Source organism: Oncorhynchus mykiss, chromosome 5 (assembly GCF_013265735.2).
Source record: "Oncorhynchus mykiss isolate Arlee chromosome 5, USDA_OmykA_1.1, whole genome shotgun sequence".
In the NCBI taxonomy this organism is placed as follows: Eukaryota; Metazoa; Chordata; class Actinopteri; order Salmoniformes; family Salmonidae; genus Oncorhynchus; species Oncorhynchus mykiss.
In genome coordinates this window covers 91091827-91109453 of record NC_048569.1, presented here as the reverse complement: position 1 = coordinate 91109453, position 17627 = coordinate 91091827, and the positions used below count along the sequence as shown (strand labels likewise).

At 45.3% G+C, this 17627-nt stretch overlaps 1 long non-coding RNA gene across 1 annotated transcript; it reads left to right on the top strand.

Annotated features, from left to right (window-relative positions):
- Positions 1-359: 359 nt before the first annotated feature.
- Positions 360-3654, top strand: LOC118964688. Its single transcript, XR_005051894.1, has 2 exons — positions 360-963; positions 1049-3654. It is a non-coding gene; the product is annotated as an uncharacterized LOC118964688 (long non-coding RNA).
- Positions 3655-17627: the final 13973 nt, after the last annotated feature.

Below are 17627 nucleotides of genomic sequence, written 5' to 3'. Positions count from 1 at the left end.
CAGACAGACAAGACAGACAGACAGACAGACAGACAGACAGACAGACAGACAGACAGACAGACAGACAGACAGACAGACAGACAGACAGTGTTTTGAGCTCCTGTAACATCCCTCCTTTAACTGATACGCTGCATAGCCTAGATTACAGCTGGTGTCACTCCTGAACACTAACATAGCCTAGATTACAGCTGGTGTCACTCCTGAACACTAACATAGCCTAGATTACAGCTGGTGTCACTCCTGAACACAGCCTAGATTACAGCTGGTGTCACTCCTGAACACTAACATAGCCTAGATTACAGCGGGTGTCACTCCTGAACACTAACATAGCCTAGATTACAGCGGGTGTCACTCCTGAACACTAACATAGCCTAGATTACAGCGGGTGTCACTCCTGAACACTAACATTCGCACACACACACACACACAGTGACTGCCTGTCCTTAATCTATTATGGTCAGTCCAGCGCAGAGGGAGCACAGTAAAGTACAAGCAGCCCGCAGCGAGCAGAGCCAAAATAAAAAGCCAAATACCTCTAAAACGGTGAGGGGTTTTAACAGGCACAAAGGCACGCACGGCCGGGTGCAGCAGCAATGCCAGGATTTATAGAACGCTGGGGCAGTAAACGGGACTCGGAAGCATCAGCGGAGCCTTCCGGAACGGGTGTTTTTACAAACTGTAACTATTGGAAACAAATGCTGTGTTAAAGAGGTTGAAAAGAAACATGATCCACAGAGTCTCCACCCCCCAACACAGCTGGTTTCACTTCCTGGGGGAGACTTTACTCACGCCACCCCCACTTCCTGTTGATCAGTCAGGAGAGAGGCTGTAAATCTTCGATGAGGACATCATTGATGTTTGGGATGTGGTTTTCTGTTTGGCTTTTGATGGAGGTAACTTCAGCAATACGGATTGAATCAAGCCCCTTACTGTAATAGGCTTTTTGACAAATCAGGATAAAATGTAAGTTTTTTAAATGTAATTTCTGGCCATATGTTAATTCAGTTTCAGGATATCTTGTGACTAATGTCATGTGTCCATTATACAGGGTCTGGTGGGTCCTGTGGCGATGGTTATTACCATCAGGCAGTTTTACAGCCTTCTAAGCCTCACATATTTCAGCCTGTACGCCAGACTTCCTAAAGGATCTCCTTCACTGTCACATGTGTCTGGGTCTAGTAAAATAAGCACTCAGCTCGTAAACCGGCCAATGAGCAGACCCCAAATAGCCACTTCTGCCAGCCTGACTGACAGAAGCCCTAAAGAGACGTGTTCAAAGATGGAGGGAAGCTAGTCACATGGAGATTGAGGAGGCAGTCAATCAAAGAGAATGGCTACATCTACCAGAAACATTGACTGCAATGTGCTTCTGTTGTCTTCTTGTCCTCCTCTGAGGAAACAACAGCTTTTTGTTGTTGTTGTCAGCCTCATGTTGAAGTTTATTTTCTCTGACTATATTTCTAAAAGGCACAACAAACCTGCTGCGTTCTCCGACTACCTACTTTCCTACTTTAGTACCCCATCTCCCAGCGTGTGTGTGTGTGTGCGCGTGTGTGTGTGTGTGTGTGTGTGCGCGCACACCCTGTCTCCTGCGGTCTGCGTGCTGTAACGCTGTTCTGGTCTCCAGTAAATCCAAACCACTACCAGGTGTACACACAGAGCCTAGGCTGAGCTGAGCATACGGCCACAGCTGCTCTGTCTGTGTGTAGTTCTGTGTTTGTGTATGCATGTGTGAGTAGAATGAAGTTGTCATTAGCCGCTGATCTAAAGTCAGATTTTTACATTTTTCACCCTGATGCTAAAAAAACGTAAGCTGATCCTAGATCTGTACTTAAGGGGCAACCCGTAGTGATTTATAGAGCTGCCACCGCATCATAGACATTCTTGTGTAGAGCCGTGCCCCGGTACAGCGGACCAGAGCTCTGTGTGCCAAACGACGCTACGTTCCCAGCTTCCTCTATTCCCACGCTTTCCTCTGTACTGCCAACTGGGAACATACATACCTCCCCGTTCACATCATTATGAGAATAATAGTCCAACTCTCTCTCTCTCTCATGATTTCTTGATGTGCAGTAGGCCTACTTAATGTAAAACGTGTGGTGTACTGTTACTATATGTTAGTTAAAGAAAGTATACTCTCGTTACATTGTCCGTCCATCATTTGGGTTAGCCAGTCGGGTTAACAACTGTTATGAGAATATAAGATGGTGAATACAGTAGGTAAGAGGTACGAGGTAGGGAGTTCTACTCTCCTGTCCTTGACCGTTATCAGAGCTGAAGGGATATCAAAGCACACATTCTTCAGCAGAGAGACTGAAAACACTTTGAGACACTTTGAAACACTCCTGTCCAAAAGGCTCAGAGCAAGCTATACCTCCAGGTGTTTGTGTCTGACAGGAGGGGAGAGCGCAGGGCAGCAGGACACTCTGTTTTCCAGATAACACCTTGTTTACCAGAGTAAATGGCAGTCAGAGGGGGGTAGAGACTAGAGAGCCTGGTTGAGACACACGACACAGCTGACCGTCAGAGGGGGGTAGAGACTAGAGAGCCTGGTTGAGACACACGACACAGCTGACAGTCAGAGGGGGGTAGAGACTAGAGAGCCTGGTTGAGACACACGACACAGCTAACAGTCAGAGGGGGGTAGAGACTAGAGAGCCTGGTTAAGACACACGATACAGCTAACAGTCAGAGGGGGGTAGAGACTAGAGAGCCTGGTTGAGACACAGACACAGCTAACAGTCAGAGAGGGGTAGAGACTTGAGAGCCTGGTTGAGACACACGACACAGCTAACAGTCAGAGGGGGCTAGAGACTACAGAGCCTGGTTGAGACACACGACACAGCTAACAGTCAGAGAGGGGTAGAGACTAGAGAGCCTGTTTGAGACACACGACACAGCTGACAGTCAGAGGGGTGTAGAGACTACAGAGCCTGGTTGAGACACACGACACAGCTGACAGTCAGAGAGGGGTAGAGACTAGAGAGCCTGGTTGAGAGACACGACACAGCTGACAGTCAGAGAGGGGTAGAGACTAGAGAGCCTGGTTGAGACACATGACACAGCTAACAGTCAGAGAGGGGTAGAGACTAGAGAGCCTGGTTGAGACACACAACACAGCTAGCAGAGACAGATCTGTACCTGGTCACATTATAATGCCATAACAGGTGATACACAACTGCTAGTGTGGTGTGTGTGTGTGTGTGTGTGTGTGTGTGTGTGTGTGTGTGTGTGTGTGTGTGTGTGTGTGTGTGTGTGTGTGTGTGTGAGAGACAGAGAGATGTTTGCTGCTGAAAGGTTTCACTTATCAGCAACGTCAACCTATACTTCATGGAAAACCTTCTAGTTTGAAGTTAAGACAAGGGCAACGTGAAAGACAGAGTCTGGGGCACTATGGCTGCGTTTCGACAGGCAGCCCAAATTTTTTTTTTTTCATTAATTGGTCTTTTGACCAATCAGGTCAAATGATCTGATTGTCTGAACAGCCAATGTCTACTCAACGTTGTGTATGATGTAGTTTACATGAAGACAGTTGTGAGAAGTTGTTTTGACACAACATAATTAATATGCAATGTTAACTTTTACATTTTACTGCACATTTTTAATGTTTTGTTCTATGCTGAGGAAAATGTGCTGTGTGAAATTAGTATAATATGCATTTATGCAAATTCATGAAGATGGAAAAGTGTTGGTTGAAGTTCTAAAGGACAATATTAGCATACAGAGTCCTAATGATCCCTAGAAACAGCCTCAGTCCCTCAGAGTTCAACACACGCGCCCACCCACACACACACACACACACTCTGTGACAGACCGTCACTCCTCACCTCTCACATTAACCCTCCGTCTCAACCACAGCACAACCAGAAGAAAGCTTGGCGCTAAGAAGCAAACACCCTCTCCTCTCCTCTCTCGTGCTCTCTCTCTCCCCCCCTCCTTTCCTCTCTTCTCTCCCCTCTCCTCCCCTCCCTCTCCTCCTAACCTTTCAGCCTGGTTTCCCTTCATCAGGAGTTGTGATTAGTTTTGGGCTTCACTAACAAATCAACATAACGTTGTGATGAAGGTGATGAGATCTAACAGGTTCACTTTGTTGTTTACCCGCATCACAACGCAACATGACTCTGCAGAGACCCTCTCTCTCTCTCTCTCTCTCTCTCTCTGTGACCCTGAGGCACAGGAGTTGATGCTCATTGTCTCTCTCTGACACACACACACACACACACACACACACAGCAACAGCAGCCCCCCCACCGGTAGAAACCCTATAGCTGTGCGTTGCATCCCAGCGGAGGCCAGGAATCTGCTTGCCCCTCTAGGCTAGTCCTGGGGTGCGTTTTCCTTGCCGTACAAACACACACAAACGTCTGGTAGTGAGGGTTGTAGGTATAAAGGCGACAGCCTACTCACCAAGGACTGACCCGCAGCACAGGGGCGGGAGCGAGCGCGGCGGGGGAGCACGCTGATCAGAGGGAAGCTCAGCGGATGTAACTCACTCACGGGCTGACTGTCACAGCTTTCTTTTTCGCTTTTATTTCTCTGTTTGTTTTTCTCTCTTTTGTTTTCTTTGTCCTCACTGAGACAGCGTTGGACGGGAGTTGTGTGTGTGTGTGTGTGTGTGTGTGTGTGTGTGTGAGGGGTTCTGTGCCTAATTAACTGAAATGCTCTCCTAGTCAAGACCAAAAACAATTGCTTTTTGAACTTGTGAAAATATATTCGGCATGCTATTTAAAAAAGATTCTCATAGACACTGCTTTCCTTCAAAGATCAAAACCTATTCACCCAATGAAAAACAAAGTGAAACTTTGTTTTGTATTGTAGTTTCCAGACTTTTTAACAGTGGACAGCGTGATGGTTAGCAGACTGTGTGTTTACAGTATAACATAACATCGTTAACAAGTTTAGCAAACTGCAAACTTTGAGAAATGAAAGCAGAAGCAATGCCAAGCGCATCACACACACACTGTACCCGTGTGGTAATTGGTGACAGAGAGTGGCTTCGACTCTTTGCCTAATGCGGAGACAGGTGGATGACTTGACGTCCATTTGTGACATCTTGACGGAGAACCGATCAGCCAACATGCAGAATTGGGGAAAGTAGCCTGGAGAGCAGTGCTATCAGCTTTCTTTGCAAATTGTCTAATTATTTACCAACTAAGTCAATTGTCTGATAATTTACCAACTAAATAAATTGTCTAATAATTGACCAACTAAATATTATTTTATTATGTACAGTATGTTATGTTTGTTTATTGAAATCTCTGTCTTAATAATGTATTCTCAAAAACGGGAATTTGTGAACTTAATTTCCCCTACAACAGATTTGAAAAGATTTTGTATGATTCTCATGCACCAGTATTGTGGAGATGCGTTAGTGTTGGTACCAACCTCTTCCTACTTCAGTCGACCTGTTTAGTCGACCTTGTCCTTCCAAATAAGACAACGGTGTGCCATTGTTGAGAACCGAAACCAGACTGTCACCCAGTCTTCAGCGGGCTGTGCCCACTCGTCTGTGCCCTCTGGCCTGGTTGACAGAGGGCCAGGCCTACCTCTCTGCCATGCAGGATTTAACTGGCAGCCTTTCCTGCAACAGGCAACCCCCAGCTAACCTGGAACAGACAATCCCCAGCCACCTTCTGGCAACACATGCCTCCATGGATGGTGTCTCTGGCCAGGATGGACAGATCATGAAGCGGTTGGAAGAAAGACAGGAGAGTTACACACTGCAACGTCCTTGACTGAGAGAGGGAGTTCTGTAAAACTTCAAGGCCTCAGTGACCTCTGACCTCACTGTGAGAACCCTGAGGATGGGGACAGAAGAACGTCTACCTCCTCTGGGTGGAAGAGAGGCCATTAGGGGTGAGGGAGATAGGTGAGACAGGGATAGAGGTGACTATGTGTGACTCAGTGTCCAACAAAACTGGCAATACAGTAGTATGACTTACAGTAGTATGACTGTCAGCAGTATGACTGTCAGAGCAGTATGTCTGTCAGCAGTATGACTGTCAGAGCAGTATGTCTGTCAGCAGTATGACTGTCCGAGCAGTATGTCTGTCAGAGCAGTATGACTTTCAGCAGTATGACCGTCAGCAGTATGACTTTCAGAGCAGTATTACTGTCAGCAGTATGACTTTCAGAGCAGTATGTCTGTGAGCAGTATGACTGTCAGAAGTATGACTGTCAGAGCAGTATGTCTGTCAGCAGTATGACTGTCAAAGTGGTATGACTGTCAGAGCAGTATGACTGTCAGAGCAGTATGACTGTCAGCAGTATGACTGTCAGAGCAGTATGTCTGTCAGCAGTATGACTGTCAGAGCAGTATGTCTGTCAGCAGTATGACTGTCCGAGCAGTATGTCTGTCAGAGCAGTATGACTTTCAGCAGTATGACCGTCAGCAGTATGACTTTCAGAGCAGTATTACTGTCAGCAGTATGACTTTCAGAGCAGTATGTCTGTGAGCAGTATGACTGTCAGAAGTATGACTGTCAGAGCAGTATGTCTGTCAGCAGTATGACTGTCAAAGTGGTATGACTGTCAGAGCAGTATGACTGTCAGAGCAGTATGACTGTCAGCAGTATGACTGTCAGAGCAGTATGTCTGTGTTTTTCAGCCCCATTAATATCTGAACGCTGAGCTCAGCTTCATCCATTATTCATTAGGAACCCAGGACGGAAGAGAAGATGTGTGCGTGACTGAGGCAGTGGGGCCGGAGGTAGATAAACCAGGTTAATAGTGGTCTGAGTGACAGAGCTGGGCTTTTCACTGTGCTCTGTCGGCAGTGGTCCGTGGTGCTCGGTGGTGCCGCAGCCAAAGGTCCAGGCTGATCCTCTCCTAACGACCTGCATGATGTATGAGTGGCACTGACACAAACAAACACACACACACACACACACACCCCACACACACACCACACACCACACACGCACGCACTCTCTCTAGCGCAGGCCGTTATTCCCACCTGCTTCATGATGTCCACTATCATCCCTGTGCCCAGGAACGGGAAAGTAACTGAACTGAATGACTACCGACCAGTAGCCCTCACTTCCCTCATCATGAAGGGCTTCGAGGGGCTAGTCAAAGACCACATCATCTCCTCCGTCCCCGACACACTCGACCTTGTCCAATTTGCCTACCGCCCCGACAGATCCAAGGACGACGTAATCGTCATTGCCCTGCACACTGCCCTCACCCACCTGGACAAGAGGAATGCGTATGTTAGGATGCTGTTCATCGACTACAACTCGGCCTTCAATACTATAGCGCCTTCTAAGTACACCACAAAGCTCACAGCCCTGGGACTGAACTCCTCCCTATGCAACTGGGTCCTGGACTTCCTGACGGGCCGAGGGAGGCAACATTAGCTCCTCCATACTGATCCTCAACAGGGGACCTCACTACGGTGCGTCCTCAGTCCCCCCCCTGTACTCCCTCTATACCTTCATCAAGTTCTCTGCACGACAGTATTAGGCCTGATTACCAACAACTGCGAGACAGCCTACAGGGAGGAGGTAGGTACTCCGACGGCTTGGTGCAAGGAAAACAACACGACAAATGTAAATTATATTCAAAGTGGCAAAGATAAATGGTTGACAAACTTAAAGCCCCACTAACATGTGATAACTGTGGTTATGATCCAAGCAGCACTATCAAACGCCAGCTAGACAGTGGCTGAACTGTTAATATACTTGTCTACAGAGACGTTACGCAAGTAATGTAGGATGGAGATACAAAGCCACAACCAAGCAAGGCGAAGGCTGTACGATGGCTCCGTCAATACACCAATAGGGGAGTGTGAACTACGAGCAAATCATGAAGGGGAAACATATGTGTGTCACGTTCTGACCTTAGTTCTTTTATTATGTCTTTGTTTTAGTATGGTCAGGGCGTGAGTTGGGTGGGTTGTCTTTTATTATGTCTTTGTTTTAGTATGGTCAGGGCGTGAGTTGGGTGGGTTGTCTTTTATTATGTCTTTGTTTTAGTATGGTCAGGGCGTGAGTTGGGTGGGTTGTCTTTTATTATGTCTTTGTTTTAGTATGGTCAGGGCGTGAGTTGGGTGGGTTGTCTTTTATTATGTCTTTGTTTTAGTATGGTCAGGGCGTGAGTTGGGTGGGTTGTCTTTTATTATGTCTTTGTTTTAGTATGGTCAGGGCGTGAGTTGGGTGGGTTGTCTTTTATTATGTCTTTGTTTTAGTATGGTCAGGGCGTGAGTTGGGTGGGTTGTCTTTTATTATGTCTTTGTTTTAGTATGGTCAGGGCGTGAGTTGGGTGTGTTGTCTTTTGTTATGTCTTTGTTTTAGTATGGTCAGGGCGTGAGTTGGGTGGGTTGTCTTTTATTATGTCTTTGTTTTAGTATGGTCAGGGCGTGAGTTGGGTGGGTTGTCTTTTATTATGTCTTTGTTTTAGTATGGTCAGGGCGTGAGTTGGGTGTGTTGTCTTTTATTATGTCTTTGTTTTAGTATGGTCAGGGCGTGAGTTGGGTGGGTTGTATTTTATTATGTCTTTGTTTTAGTATGGTCAGGGCGTGAGTTGGGTGGGTTGTCTTTTATTATGTCTTTGTTTTAGTATGGTCAGGGCGTGAGTTGGGTGGGTTGTCTTTTATTATGTCTTTGTTTTAGTATGGTCAGGGCGTGAGTTGGGTGTGTTGTCTTTTATTATGTCTTTGTTTTAGTATGGTCAGGGCGTGAGTTGGGTGGGTTGTCTTTTATTATGTCTTTGTTTTAGTATGGTCAGGGCGTGAGTTGGGTGGGTTGTCTTTTATTATGTCTTTGTTTTAGTATGGTCAGGGCGTGAGTTGGGTGGGTTGTCTTTTATTATGTCTTTGTTTTAGTATGGTCAGGGCGTGAGTTGGGTGGGTTGTCTATGTTCCTTTTTCTATGATTTGCTATTTCTGTGTTTGACCTGGTATGGTTCTCAATCAGAGGCAGCTGTCAATCGTTGTCCCTGATTGAAAACCATATTTAGGGAGCCTGTTTTCTATTGTGTTTCGTGGGTGATTGTTTTCTGTTGTGTGTCTGCACCAGCGAGAACTGTTTTCGGTCGTTTCTCTTTGGTATTTTTGTTATTTCCTGGGGCTGGACGACACACACTAACGCTGGGGCTTGACGCACACTCGGCTGGGCAGGACGACACACACTGACACAAACACACAGTGTATCACAATGACGATGGTGCATTCCCTAACACCACACCAGGCCATCTCACTCGTCTCAACACTATAACCTCACACCCTGACCTTGAAAGAAAGCAAATGCCATTTGGACCCAGCTCTACCGAACACCTCCCCACAAAGTGCTTTATATGGTATAGTTTGTTTGATCATTTATAGGGGCATTGGGCATAGTCCTATTGTATTGCCTTATTGATGATAATACCCTGCCTAACCCCAGTGTGTATTGCCTTATTGATGATAATACCCTGCCTAACCCCAGTGTGTATTGCCTTATTGATGATAATACCCTGCCTAACCCCAGTGTGTATTGCCTTATAGACGATAATACCCTGCCTAACCCCAGTGTGTATTGCCTTATAGATGATAATACCCTGCCTAACCCCAGTGTGTATTGCCTTATTGATGATAATACCCTGCCTAACCCCAGTGTGTATTGCCTTATTGATGATAATACCCTGCCTAACCCCAGTGTGTATTGCCTTATTGATGATAATACCCTGCCTAACCCCAGTGTGTATTGCCTTATAGATGATAATACCCTGCCTAACCCCAGTGTGTATTGCCTTATTGATGATAATACCCTGCCTAACCCCAGTGTGTATTGCCTTATTGATGATAATACCCTGCCTAACCCCAGTGTGTATTGCCTTATTGATGATAATACCCTGCCTAACCCCAGTGTGTATTGCCTTATTGATGATAATACCCTGCCTAACCCCAGTGTGTATTGCCTTATAGATGATAATACCCTGCCTAACCCCAGTGTGTATTGCCTTATTGATGATAATACCCTGCCTAACCCCAGTGTGTATTGCCTTATTGATGATAATACCCTGCCTAACCCCAGTGTGTATTGCCTTATAGATGATAATACCCTGCCTAACCCCAGTGTGTATTGCCTTATTGATGATAATACCCTGCCTAACCCCAGTGTGTATTGCCTTATAGATGATAATACCCTGCCTAACCCCAGTGTGTATTGCCTTATTGATGATAATACCCTGCCTAACCCCAGTGTGTATTGCCTTATTGATGATAATACCCTGCCTAACCCCAGTGTGTATTGCCTTATTGATGATAATACCCTGCCTAACCCCAGTGTGTATTGCCTTATTGATGATAATACCCTGCCTAGCCCCAGTGTGTATTGCCTTATTGATGATAATACCCTGCCTAACCCCAGTGTGTATTGCCTTATAGATGATAATACCCTGCCTAACCCCAGTGTGTATTGCCTTATAGATGATAATACCCTGCCTAACCCCAGTGTGTATTGCCTTATAGATGATAATACCCTGCCTAACCCCAGTGTGTATTGCCTTATTGATGATAATACCCTGCCTAACCCCAGTGTGTATTGCCTTATTGATGATAATACCCTGCCTAACCCCAGTGTGTATTGCCTTATAGATGATAATACCCTGCCTAACCCCAGTGTGTATTGCCTTATTGATGATAATACCCTGCCTAACCCCAGTGTGTATTGCCTTATTGATGATAATACCCTGCCTAACCCCAGTGTGTATTGCCTTATAGATGATAATACCCTGCCTAACCCCAGTGTGTATTGCCTTATTGATGATAATACCCTGCCTAACCCCAGTGTGTATTGCCTTATAGATGATAATACCCTGCCTAACCCCAGTGTGTATTGCCTTATTGATGATAATACCCTGCCTAACCCCAGTGTGTATTGCCTTATTGATGATAATACCCTGCCTAACCCCAGTGTGTATTGCCTTATTGATGATAATACCCTGCCTAACCCCAGTGTGTATTGCCTTATTGATGATAATACCCTGCCTAGCCCCAGTGTGTATTGCCTTATTGATGATAATACCCTGCCTAACCCCAGTGTGTATTGCCTTATAGATGATAATACCCTGCCTAACCCCAGTGTGTATTGCCTTATAGATGATAATACCCTGCCTAACCCCAGTGTGTATTGCCTTATAGATGATAATACCCTGCCTAACCCCAGTGTGTATTGCCTTATTGATGATAATACCCTGCCTAACCCCAGTGTGTATTGCCTTATTGATGATAATACCCTGCCTAACCCCAGTGTGTATTGCCTTATAGATGATAATACCCTGCCTAACCCCAGTGTGTATTGCCTTATTGATGATAATACCCTGCCAGTGAGTATTGACTTATTGATGATAATACCCTGCCTAACCCCAGTGTGTATTGCCTTATAGATGATAATACCCTGCCTAACCCCAGTGTGTATTGCCTTATTGATGATAATACCCTGCCAGTGAGTATTGACTTATTGATGATAATACCCTGCCTAACCCCAGTGTGTATTGCCTTATAGATGATAATACCCTGCCTAACCCCAGTGTGTATTGACTTATTGATGATAATACCCTGCCAGTGAGTATTGACTTATTGATGATAATACCCTGCCTAACCCCAGTGTGTATTGCCTTATTGATGATAATACCCTGCCAGTGAGTATTGCCTTATAGATGATAATACCCTGCCTAACCCCAGTGTGTATTGCCTTATTGATGATAATACCCTGCCAGTGAGTATTGCCTTATAGATGATAATACCCTGCCTAACCCCAGTGTGTATTGCCTTATTGATGATAATACCCTGCCAGTGAGTATTGCCTTATAGATGATAATACCCTGCCTAACCCCAGTGTGTATTGCCTTATAGATGATAATACCCTGCCTAACCCCAGTGTGTATTGCCTTATAGATGATAATACCCTGCCTAACCCCAGTGTGTATTGCCTTATTGATGATAATACCCTGCCTAACCCCAGTGTGTATTGCCTTATTGATGATAATACCCTGCCTAACCCCAGTGTGTATTGCCTTATAGATGATAATACCCTGCCTAACCCCAGTGTGTATTGCCTTATAGATGATAATACCCTGCCTAACCCCAGTGTGTATTGCCTTATTGATGATAATACCCTGCCTAACCCCAGTGTGTATTGCCTTATTGATGATAATACCCTGCCTAACCCCAGTGTGTATTGCCTTATAGATGATAATACCCTGCCTAACCCCAGTGTGTATTGCCTTATTGATGATAATACCCTGCCTAACCCCAGTGTGTATTGCCTTATTGATGATAATACCCTGCCTAACCCCAGTGTGTATTGCCTTATAGATGATAATACCCTGCCTAACCCCAGTGTGTATTGCCTTATAGATGATAATACCCTGCCTAACCCCAGTGTGTATTGCCTTATTGATGATAATACCCTGCCTAACCCCAGTGTGTATTGCCTTATAGATGATAATACCCTGCCTAACCCCAGTGTGTATTGCCTTATAGATGATAATACCCTGCCTAACCCCAGTGTGTATTGCCTTATAGATGATAATACCCTGCCTAACCCCAGTGTGTATTGCCTTATTGATGATAATACCCTGCCTAACCCCAGTGTGTATTGCCTTATAGATGATAATACCCTGCCTAACCCCAGTGTGTATTGCCTTATTGATGATAATACCCTGCCTAACCCCAGTGTGTATTGCCTTATTGATGATAATACCCTGCCTAACCCCAGTGTGTATTGCCTTATTGATGATAATACCCTGCCTAACCCCAGTGTGTATTGCCTTATTGATGATAATACCCTGCCAGTGAGTATTGACTTATTGAACATTCATTCACCACGAAGGATTCAGACTATTCAATTATATTTTAACTCACGGCTACAGACAGACAGACAGACATCGACAGACGGACAGTGAGACAGATGGGGAGGGAGAGGTGGTCCCTACAGACTCTGTGTTACAGGCCCTACTCTCCAGTGATATCAAACCAATTATCGCTTGGTTGTGTAATTGCAAGGCACCTGAACGCAAGGCACTACAGAGGGTGGTGAGTACAGCCCAGTACATCACTGGGGCCGAGCTCCCTGCCATCCAGGAACTCTATGCCAGGCGGTGTCAGAGGAAGATAGACAAAGACTCCAAGCCACCAAGCCATAGACTGTTCACTCTGCTACCGCATGGCAAGCGGTAACGATGCAAGTCTGGAACCAACAGGACCCTGAACAGCTTCTACCACAAAGCCTTAAGACTACTAAACAAGACTGCTAAAGAGTACTGACACACACTGGACTCTACCCACACACTGGACTCTACCCACACACTGGACTCTACCCACACACTGACACATACTGGACTCTACCCACACACTGGACTCTACCCACACACTGACACACACTGGACTCTACCCACACACTGACACACACTGGACTCTACCCACACACTGACACACACTGGACTCTACCCACACACTGACACACACTGGACTCTACCCACACACTGACACACACTGGACTCTACCCACACACTGACACATACTGGACTCTACCCACACACTGGACTCTACCCACACACTGACACACACTGGACTCTACCCACACACTGACACACACTGGACTCTACCCACACATCGACACACACTGGACTCTACCCACACACTGACACATACTGGACTCTACCCACACACTGGACTGTACCCACACACTGGACTGTACCCACACACTGACACATACTGGACTCTACCCACACACTGACACACACTGGACTCTACCCACACACTGACACATACTGGACTGTACCCACACACTGGACTCTACCCACACACTGACACACACTGGACTCTACCCACACACTGACACACACTGGACTCTACCCACACACTGACACACACTGGACTCTACCCACACACTGACACACACTGGACTCTACCCACACACTGGACTCTACCCACACACTGACACACACTGGACTCTACCCACACACTGACACACACTGGACTCTACCCACACACTGACACACACTGGACTCTACCCACACACTGGACTCTACCCACACATCGACACACACTGGACTCTACCCACACATCGACACACACTGGACTCTACCCACACATCGACACACACTGGACTCTACCCACACATCGACACACACTGGACTCTACCCACACACTGACACACACTGGACTCTACGCACACATCGACACATACTGGACTCTACCCACACACTGGACTCTACCCACACACTGGACTCTACCCACACGCTGGACTCTACCCACACACTGACACACACTGGACTCTACCCACACGCTGGACTCTACCCACACACTGACACACACTGGACTCTACCCACACACTGGACTTTACCCACACACTGGACTTTACCCACACACTGGACTCTACCCACACACTGACACACACTGGACTCTAACCACACACTGACACATACTGGACTCTACCCACACAATGGACTCTACCCACACACTGGAATCTAACCACACACTGGACTCTACCCGCACACGGGACTCTACCCACACACTGGACTCTACCCACACAATGGACTCTACCCACGCACTGGAATCTAACCACACACTGACACACACACTGGACTCTACCCACACACTGGACTCTACCCACACACTGGACTCTACCCACACACTGGACTCTACCCACACACTGACACACACTGGACTCTACCCACACACTGGACTCTACCCACACACTGGACTCTACCCACGCACTGGACTCTACCCACGCACTGGACTCTACCCACACACTGACACACACTGGACTCTACCCACACACTGACACACACTGGACTCTACAACTCCCTGTATATAGCCATGTTATTGTCTACTCCCTGTATATAGCCATGTTATTGACTATTTCCTGTATATAGCCATGTTATTGTCTACTCCCTGTATATAGCCATGTTATTGTCTACTCCCTGTATATAGCCATGTTATTGACTACTTCCTGTATATAGCCATGTTATTTTCTACTTCCTGTATATAGCCATGTTATTTTCTACTTCCTGTATATAGCCATGTTATTGTCTACTTCCTGTATATAGCCATGTTATTTTCTACTTCCTGTATATAGCCATGTTATTGTCTACTCCCTGTATATAGCCATGTTATTGTCTACTTCCTGTATATAGCCATGTTATTGTCTACTTCCTGTATATAGCCATGTTATTGTCTACTTCCTGTATATAGCCATGTTATTGTCTACTTCCTGTATATAGCCATGTTATTGTCTACTTCCTGTATATAGCCATGTTATTGTCTACTTCCTGTATATAGCCATGTTATTGTCTACTTCCTGTATATAGCCATGTTATTGTCTACTTCCTGTATATAGCCATGTTATTGTCTACTTCCTGTATATAGCCATGTTATTGTCTAATTCCTGTATATAGCCATGTTATTGTCTAATTCCTGTATATAGCCATGTTATTGTCTACTTCCTGTATATAGCCATGTTATTGTCTACTTCCTGTATATAGCCATGTTATTGTCTACTTCCTGTATATAGCCATGTTATTGTCTACTTCCTGTATATAGCCATGTTATTGTCTACTTCCTGTATATAGCTATGTTATTTTGACTTGTTATTGTTATTCCCTGTGTATTTTATTCCTTGTGTAACTATTTATATTTATTATTGGTTTTATCTTTATCTTTAACTCTGCATTGTTGGAAGAGTTAAAAATGAATAATTTCACTGTTAGTCTACACCTGTTGTTTATGAAGTATGTGACAAATAAAATGTGATTGATTTGATCAGATTTGAACCCCTCTCAGCTGGCACCGCATGCAGACAAACTCTCTCACGTTAACAAAGGCAGCGTGCCGTGTGTGTTGCTACCTGTGAGTGTAGCACTGTGAATAGAGCTCACTCAGGGGAAAACTACCATGCTGTTCAGGGTCTCCTTTATTAATCAAAATAAAACTGTTTAACATTTTACCCTTCACTCTTTTATATCTTTAAATCAACTGACATCGTAGTTTGAGCTCAGAATGCTATCTAAGTAAACTGTTACCCAAGTGGGTATTCAATCAAAGAAAAAGGTTACCTCTGACTTGTTTCCGGTACCCCCCTGTACAGAGCCTCGCTATTGTTATTTTACTGATGCTCTTTAATTATTTCTTACTTCTTTTTTTTTTATTTTTTTTTCTTTAGGTATTTTTCTTAACTGCATTGTTGGTTAAGGGCTTGTATGTAAGTAAGCATTTCACTGTAAGGTCTACCTGTTGTATTCGGTGCATGTGACAAATAAGATTTGATTTGATTTGATCTCTTAGAATGAAACCATTTCTATCCCGGTACAGATACACGTTGACACAATGAAATAATCTTAACTTTCGTTGTATATCTATTTTCCTCATCAAAGAGGAGGACATTTATCATATATTTTATATATAAGATATATCTTCAGTTTAGAGTTGTAATACAGGAGATTCAGAAGTACAGAAGTAATACAGAAGTAACAACGACTCCTTGTTATTATCGTGTGTGATACATCATATTATCCATCACCTTCTGGTGTCAAGTAACAGGTGGACCTACTTTCTGAAAAACAACTACTACACTACCACACACTGGTCACAACAACAAAAAAAGAGTACAAAACAGTATAGGCTAATTGAATTCCAGCCTCCGGGAGAAGTAGAGAACACCCGTAAACATCCGAGCCTGCCAGAGGAAAATAGGAAGAGCATTTTCAAATGACAACATTTCCACAAATTTATAGTTTTCGCTTCGTGATTCTTGGTTTGTTCTTTTTCTTCTTAGAACCTAATTCTTTCTTGTGGAAGACTTTTCCATCTGGCTTCCTACTTCATGTCAGTCTGAAGTTTCCTCCAGTCTTTCCTTCATCCTCCCGATTCGTCTTTATTCAAACAACAGAAAGAGTCTCTAATTACATGATTCAGTGACATAAAATCTCTTAATAGTGTAGGTCTACTCTGTCTCTGTCTATATGTTGGTCACCATTTTATTTCAAGTGACTGTGTGAGTTGTTAGTGAGCTGGTTGTTGATGACGAGGTTGAGACTTGCCTGCTGACAGATGGCCTCCATCCCAGCAGGATCATTCAGGTCGAGATCAGTGCTCAGGTTCAGCTCTACTCTCATGATCTGCCTCTTCCCTTTGGAGGTGAAATAATTAACAGGAATGTTGGGTTTCAAATGGAATTAACAACTATGATTTGTGTAACATCATGGGGTGGCAGGTAGCCTAGTGGTTAGAGGGGTGGCAGGTAGCCTAGTGGTTAGAGGGGTGGCAGGTAGCCTAGTGGTTAGAGGGGTGTCAGGTAGCCTAGTGGTTAGAGGGGTGGCAGGTAGCCTAGTGGTTAGAGGGGTGGCAGGTAGCCTAGTGGTTAGAGGGGTGGCAGGTAGCCTAGTGGTTAGAGGGGTGGCAGGTAGCCTAGTGGTTAGAGCAGGTAGCCTAGTGGTTAGAGGGGTGGCAGGTAGCCTAGTGGTTAGAGCGTTGGGCAGGTAGCCTAGTGGTTAGAGCGTTGGGCAGGTAGCCTAGTGGTTAGAGGGGTGGCAGGTAGCCTAGTGGTTAGAGGGGTGGCAGGTAGCCTAGTGGTTAGAGCGTTGGGCAGGTAGCCTAGTGGTTAGAGGGGTGGCAGGTAGCCTAGTGGTTAGAGCGTTGGGCC